This window comes from Peromyscus californicus, unplaced genomic scaffold, assembly GCF_007827085.1.
Source record: "Peromyscus californicus insignis strain IS unplaced genomic scaffold, ASM782708v3 Scaffold_9__1_contigs__length_137607984, whole genome shotgun sequence".
In the NCBI taxonomy this organism is placed as follows: Eukaryota; Metazoa; Chordata; class Mammalia; order Rodentia; family Cricetidae; genus Peromyscus; species Peromyscus californicus.
The window spans coordinates 131,574,276-131,581,980 of NW_026294617.1; the positions used below are offsets into that span (position 1 = coordinate 131,574,276).

Consider the following 7,705-nt stretch of genomic DNA (forward strand, 5'->3'; position numbering starts at 1 on the left):
GAAGGACTCCGCGGTCACGATGTAGCCGGCCACGCTTCTGCCTGAAGGACCCCGTGGCTAGAATTGTCGCTCAGCTTGCGAAGTGCTTTCCCAGCGTCCTGGGAGCACTGGACTGGGTTTCGGCCGCTGTGTAAACTGGGATTGGTGGTGCAGACCTGTAATCCTAGCACTTGGGAAGTGGAGGCAGGAGGATCAATAGTTCAAGTCCTCAGCTGTGTAGGCATTTGGAGGCCAACCTGGGCCAAATTCCCTGGGGGAAAAAAAGATAAATTATAGTACATCTGTTACCCAGTTATTCAAAAAAAGAAAAAAAAAAGCGCCACATATATTGTTAAGGAAAGATGCTTAAAAGATACTTTGTAAAAATGCATGCTTAGCACGGGCTAGCCCTTGGGTTTGATCCCTGAAACTACAAAAATAAGGCTTACTTATCACTCTGTACTGGTAAGTTAATATGGTTTAACCTTTTCGTTTTAACCTCTTCTTCATTTTTAAGGTCCTGGGAATTGAACTCACAGCTTTGAAAAAGCTAGCATATGATCTGCCACTGATCCATCTCCCCAGCCCAGTTTGCACCTTCAAAGAATAAAATATGCTCCCTCAAAGAACTGTAGAGCAACGATAATAATTTATAAGTTCATCTATCCCTCCAAAGCTGAGATGTCAGATACAGCGAAGTGAGGAATTGAATGTGGCTAGTCTAAACTGGAAAATGCTGTAATTGTAAAATACAAATTGTGTGTGACATGCTGCTCATTTTAAAGTGTGTTGACTGCCTTCTAAATATCTATGTTCTACCCATATACAAAAGCTACTCTAAGCCTTAATCAGATAAGCATTTCTGTGCAGTGAACAATGATGAATGTTGGGGCAGGCACCCAAATAGCTTTCGTTACAGAGACTCTTGACTACCCAAAGTTCTCAGGAGAATATGATGGCTGAGGACTGAGCTCTAACCAAACATTTATACCCCTCTAAACACCATAGAAGAGGGGAGCAGAAAGAATGTAAGAGAAGTTAGGAAGAAGGATGAGATGCCATCTTCTGGGCCTGACAGCCCTGCAGTCTTGAACTCAGAGCAGCTGTGTCTGTCTGCACTGGGCTTGCACACCGCTGGCCCTGCCAACAGTCAGTCATAGGTGAAGGGACTCAGGGCCCTGCTCCTCCCTGCTGACCTATTGGGTGCAGACACACAGTGGGGAAGAGGAAGTCCTTGTCAGTTGTGTGTACACACTGGTAAGCCCACCAGGCATCAGCGAATTGCTCCAAACCCATGGTCACACAACTCTGTGGGCCACAAAAATGACATGAATGTGAGAACCGGGTTGTAAGGAGGAGGGGGAGGCTGATGTGGGGGGGAGGCTGATGTGGGGGGGAGGCTGATGTGGGGGGGAGGGAAGTACGAAAGGACAGAGTGAGCATAGTCAGAACAAATTATATACATGTATGAAATGGTCAAAGAAGCATTGCTGGCTAAGAAAATATTTTGGATATATTGAGTTAAAATATATTTTCAAATTAATTTTATCTATTTTCACTTTTTAAAATGTGACTTAGAAAATTTAAAACAATCTATAGGGTTTGCATTATATTGTTATTGTTCAATGGATGTCTACTTTGTTAGGCCCAGAGATGCACCTGCCACTTTATAAATGATAAAAGCTTCTTGAGCTTGACATGGTCGAAAATGCCTATAATGCCACCACTTGGAAAGCTGAGATAGGAGGATCACAAATTCAATGCTAGCCTGGGCTGCTTGGTCCGTTTGAGGCCAGCTTGGGCTACATAGTGTGGTTCCACCCCAAAAAACAAAGGACAGAAATAATTTTTGTTATTAACAATATTTTTTAAAGATTTATTTTTATTTGGGAATGGAGAGATGGCTCAGAGGTTAAGAGCACTGGCTGCTCTTCCAGAGGTCCTGAGTTCAATTCCCAGCTACCACAGGGTGGCTCACAATGATCCGTAATGAGATCTGGTGCCCTCTCCTGGCATGCAGGCATACATGCAGACAAAACATTATGTACATAATAAATAAATCTTTAAAAAAAGATTTATTTTTATTTAGTATTGGGTTTGCCTACATGGGTTTGCCTACATGTATGTGTGTGCCTGGTGCCTGAAAAGGGCAGAAGAGCATGTAGGGTCCCCAAGATCTGGAATTACACACAGTTGTGAGCTGCCATGTGGTTGCGAGGAACTGAACCCAGCTCCTCTGGTGCTCTTAACCACTGAACCACCTCTCCAGGCCCCGGTAATAACAGTTTTGATCAATGTTCTGCTGTGGGATGGTCATGTGTAAAGGTTAAAACCTTCCTTTTTAAGAAAAGAAAAGGGGAAGTGCTGTGGGATGGTCTGTATGTCAAATGTGTTGCTGATTGGTCAATAAATAAATCACTGATTGGCCCGTGGCCAGGCAGGAAGTATAGGCGGGACAAGGAGGAGAATAGAGCTGGGAAGTGGAAGGCTGAGTCAGAGAGACACTGCCAGCCGCCACGATGAGAAACAGCATGTGAAGATGCCGGTAAGCCATGAGCCATGTGGCAAGGTACAGATTAATGGAAATGGATTAATTTAAGCTGTAAGAACAGGTAGCAAGAAGCCTGCCACGGCCATACAGTTTGTAACCAATATAAGTCTCTGTGTTTACTTGGTTGGGTTTGAGCGGCTGTGGGACTGGCAGGTGAGAGAGATTTGTCCTGACTGTGGGCCAGGCAGGAAAACTCTAGTTACAATGTTCATGTTGTGAACTGCTGGAACTATAAACATAGCTCACTAGCATTTAGTATACAGGCTGTCCCTAGTCAGCCTTAACATGTGACTGTATCATGGAACAGCATTCCTATGGGGCAAGAACACCTCATTTCATCTGTGATGCCATCAGCTGTAAGACACAGTTGAACTGCAAAGATGAGAAATGTAAAGAGTAGCCAGCATCTATTATTTATACAGGCTTCTGGGACGTTACTATGAAAAAGTGTGTTTTTCCAAATCAGTGAAATGCAATAAATATAGAAAGATTCTTGAAGCAGTACATTGAAAATTCTACTCTCGGGGGCTGGGGGTAGATAGCTCAGGAGAAGAACACTTGCTTGGCCTATGTGAGTATTGAGAGCCACTGGTAGCAATAGTCCATGAAAATATACTTGACAACTAGAATTCAGAAGGCCAACCTATCAGAACTAAGGGTTCCGTTAGAGGAAACAATCACGCAAGGCATTATGGAATTACTGCCTTTTGGATGAACTGGCTGTCTCTTGTTGTAAACTTCTTGTGCAATAACAGCTATGATTCTCCCCATTTACCGTGCATTCTCATGTTATGTGTACATGTAATCTCATGATTGCATCTCAATCTTATGGGCACACATAATTGTGGATAGTCTAGAAGATGGTTTCTTATTTAACTGTACAATTTTTTTTCTTTTTTTCGAAGCAGGGTTTCTCTGTGCAGCTTTGCGCCTTTCCTGGAACTCACTTGGTAGCCCAGGCTGGCCTCGAACTCACAGAGATCCGCCTGGCTCTGCCTCCCGAGTGCTGGGATTAAAGGCATGCGCCACCACCGCCCGGCTTAACTGTACAATTTTTATGAATAGAAACATTCTAAAATATGCTTCATACTAGGTCTATTGTTCCATGTGGACTGTAGACACAGAAGTCTTGTTCTTCATCCTTAGCTACTGACAAGGCAAATATTGGCCAGACAAAGTGTCTTCACAGAACTTTCACAGAGCAGAATTGCAGGTGCCTGACCTTGTTGGATCAAAACACCTCAGAAGAATTATGGTGAACCAGAAGTGATAGTGCAGGTGTCTGGCCTTGGTGTATCTTAGTCCTTCAAGAGATCAACAGCACCTATGTTGCCCTAAGCTTCCTCTACTAGCACCTCCCCACTCTGATTCAAATAACAATTAATACTTTGTACTTATTTCTACACTTGTTTTTAATGTAAGATTTTCAGCTCAGTAGACTAATTATGTATAGGTCCTGAGATTCAGGTGACTAACAGAAAAAGGCTGTTAATTGACTATGTCTGGATATTATTAATCACATAAAATAGTACACATATTCTTTGCCTTTTTCTTAAATCTCTCATTGGTTTAATTTCTTCCCTTGTAAACTTTGCAGCTATTCCTTTAAGAGATAGTCAGAACTTTTTACAACCTGCAGCTGTTGTCAGTCACCAATTAAGCTGACCAGGTCTTTGCCAAGTGTGACTCTTATCAGAATACTTGTCCCTGAGAGTTTACTTTGTAGTTTTTACTAACAAGTTGTTAATGAATGGACACACACACACACACACACACACACATATGCTTGGGGGAACAAAGAAGAGGAAGATGGGAAGAACTAGATAGTTATGAGAGAACAGCAGAACAGACTGAGAGCAGGAGGGACTGAGAGGAGCTAAGTATGAGAACAGAAAAGAAACTGTGTAGATAGAATGGATTTAGAAGAATGACGTGAGTGGACTAAAGAATTCAGTGTGCTTAGATTCATTGGATATCCCTCAGATTAGAATCCTCAGCTGGTTGGTAGACTCTCCCATGGACTCGGGGAGAAAACAATAGAGGCTGGGCCTTTTATTGTTTTCAGTACGTGAGACCCTGAGTACAATTTCCAGCACTTAAAGGAAAAAGGCACTGGCTAGATATTTCACGATTTCTGATTTCTTTACCCTGTCGTTTTTCATTCATTTTCAGTGGAGGGAAATTGTGAAGGCTAATCTAGTTTGTCAGTTTTAATCAACTAAGAGAGAGTCCTGGTCACGCCTGGGAGAGGTTTTCTTACTTGGGTTATTAGAAGTGGAAAGGCCCACACTAAGTGTGGGAGGTACCTTCCAGGGGTAACCCAGCTTCAGGGGACTACGGAAAGAGCCTTGCTTTTCGCTCCATTGCCTTCTCATCTGACTGTCGGGTTTATGTTGCAGCCACTGCTTCGCTGCCACAGTCCTTCGCTGACAGCAGAACCCAGCTTCTTCAAGCTTCTAACATGGAGTGAAGACCACCAGAACTGCAGGAGGCCAGCACCACGTTGTGATCTCTTCACACTGAAGAAGCCAGTGTTGGACTACCGGATGACATCCTGAAAATCAATCTAATAAATACTTTTACTGTGTATCCATTCTATATGTTCCTCTAAAGAACCCTCATTAATATAAAAATATTTTTGTGTATGTGTACATTGTATGTGGATGTATGCATTGTGAAGGCCAAGGATCAATGTTGGGTGTCTTCTTCAATTTCTCCACCTTATTTTTTGTGACAGAGTCTCTCACTAAACCTAGACCTCATAGATTTGACTAGACTGGATGTCAACAAGCCCAGGGACATACCTGGCTCTCCCTCCCCAGCCCTGGGATTATAGGCACACACAGCCAAACCTTACGTTTCCATGGGAACGAAGGATGCACTTGGGTCCTCAAGGCTATGCAGCAAATGCTTTATAAACTGAGCCATCTCCCCAGCCCATGAAGTCTTTCTCCAGCATTTGTTTGTTTTGTGGTGTGTATGTGCACATGTGCATGCCATAGTGCACTCACGGAGGTCATAGAACAACCTGAATGAGTCTCTTCTCTCCTAGCACTTGGGATCCAGGTATTGAACTCAGGATTCAGGCATGGTGACAAGTGCCTTACCCATGGATCCATCTCACCAGCCTATGAGTGGAATCTGATCTAGTGCAGAACTCCATGCTTTAGTAGAACCAGAAATGACAAGAGCTCTCTAGGTCAGATGCAGTTATAAAAGTAGAATTCTAACTCCATTAATACTTTTTTTTTTCTCAAGACAGGGTTTCTTTGTGTAGCCTTGGCTGTCCTGGACCTTACTCTGTAGACCAACCAGGCTGGCCTCAAACTCACAGAGATCCACCCACCTTTGTGTCCCAAGTGCTGAGATTAAAGCTATGGGCACCACCACCACCTGGCTTCCATTAATACTTTTAAAGATGAATTTAGGAATAGAAAGATATTTTAAAAGTATAGTTCTGTCCCAGTGCTTGGAAGGTATGGGTAGGAAGATAGGGTTCAGGGTTATCCTGGACTACACAGCAAATTGGAGGTAATGTCCTACATGAGACATTGCCTCAAAAAATGAAAATAAAAGTCTGTCCTTTATGAGTAATGAAAAAGACTTTGGAAATTAGCTGGCTTATTTAGAGTATTTTATTTTTAGATTTTATTAATTTTTTTCTCTGTGTGTATCAGTGTTTGCCTGAATGTACATCGGTACCCACAGAGACCAGAAGAGGGTGTTGGTTCCCCTGGGACTGGAGTCATAAATAACTGTGAACCACCATGTTGGTGCTAGGAATTAGGAATTAAACCCAGGTTCTCTGGAAGAGCAGCCAGTGCTCTTAACTGCTGAATTATCTCTCCTACAAATAATTTTTGACTTATTCATTTTGTGGTTATATGTATCATGTTTTTGAAAATGATATGTGATCAATCTGGGAGGGCATGTACTTTGCTACCCTAGACAGACTCACCATCAAGGGCACTGCTGCAGATCAGTACCAAGAAGCCTACCTAGGCCAACTGTTGTCCTTTCCTGGCTTTCTGGAAGAGCTTCAAAAGGCAAGGACCCTTCCCCTCACCACTGTTCAGGTTCAGATGTGGCCCATACATTAGGAGCAGCAATGATTAGGACTGTGTTTATGGTCCATTTGATGATCGGTTACAGAAATCAGTTCTCTGTTAGGTATGAGATGCCTAGTAGACTTTATTAGTTTGTATTTGTGTATCTGTGAGTCCTGATAAATCAAGAATGTTATGTACACCGAGAAAAACAGCCCCACAGGAATTGAAATCTTAGAAGTTGACTTTTACCTGAGACAGGTTGTAGATCTGAACTCATGTGCCTTGACCTCCCATTGCACACTGATGAAGTGTTTCCCCACTTTAGAACAGATTAATGGACTTTACTAGTCTGTCTCACAATGGGGATCTCTGTTCTGGCTGACTTGTAGAGGGAAATAAGCAGGTCCATTAAAGACAGTCCCCAAACTTGGAGAATTGTAAACACTAATTTCTAAGCCAGATGTGCCTGTGCCTGCATGTTGTCCTAGCTGCTAGGAGGGCCACAGTGCTTAAGGGCTGCCTGGGCTGCATAGTGAGACTGTCTCAGAAAAACAGCTCATCTTTTAAAGAAGCTACATTTAAAGGGGAAAATGTTCTTATAAAAATTGCCAGCTCAGAGACATCTTTTAAAAATCCAAACATCAGGCTAAGTGTGATGGTGCACATCTTTTATTGTGGCACTCAGGAGGTGTGCTGGTGGATCTCCGAGTTAGAGGCTAGTCTGGCCTACAGAATTAGTTCTAGGCCATCCAGGGTTACATAGTGAGACCCTGTCTCAAAAAGTAAAAACAAAACAAAACAAAACAAAAAAACCAATTTGCTAAACATTTTATGGGTTTTACTGGTGTTAAGTTTTACACAAATAATGTTATAAACAGCATGCTGTGTCTGTTCATAACTCAGGTCTTTAAGTCTAACCCCCATTGTGATTGTTTGTGGGAGAATCTTTGAGAGCTAATTTTCCTGAGGGTAGAGCCCTAACAAGTGGGGTGAATGCCCTTACCAGAGGCCAGCCCCCACCTGGTCCTTTCTGCCTTAAGAAGACACCACAAGAGACAGTAGCCTGAAGACTGGATGTTCACCAGAAGCCAGCGGCACCGGCAGCCTGATCTGGGAATTACAGCTC

At 42.9% G+C, this 7,705-nt stretch overlaps 1 long non-coding RNA gene across 1 annotated transcript; it reads left to right on the forward strand.

Annotated features, from left to right (window-relative positions):
- Positions 1-48: 48 nt before the first annotated feature.
- LOC128106042 (uncharacterized) lies at positions 49-5,128 on the forward strand. Its single transcript, XR_008216573.1, has 2 exons — positions 49-444; positions 4,930-5,128. It is a non-coding gene; the product is annotated as an uncharacterized LOC128106042 (long non-coding RNA).
- The last annotated feature ends 2,577 nt before the right edge of the window (positions 5,129-7,705 follow it).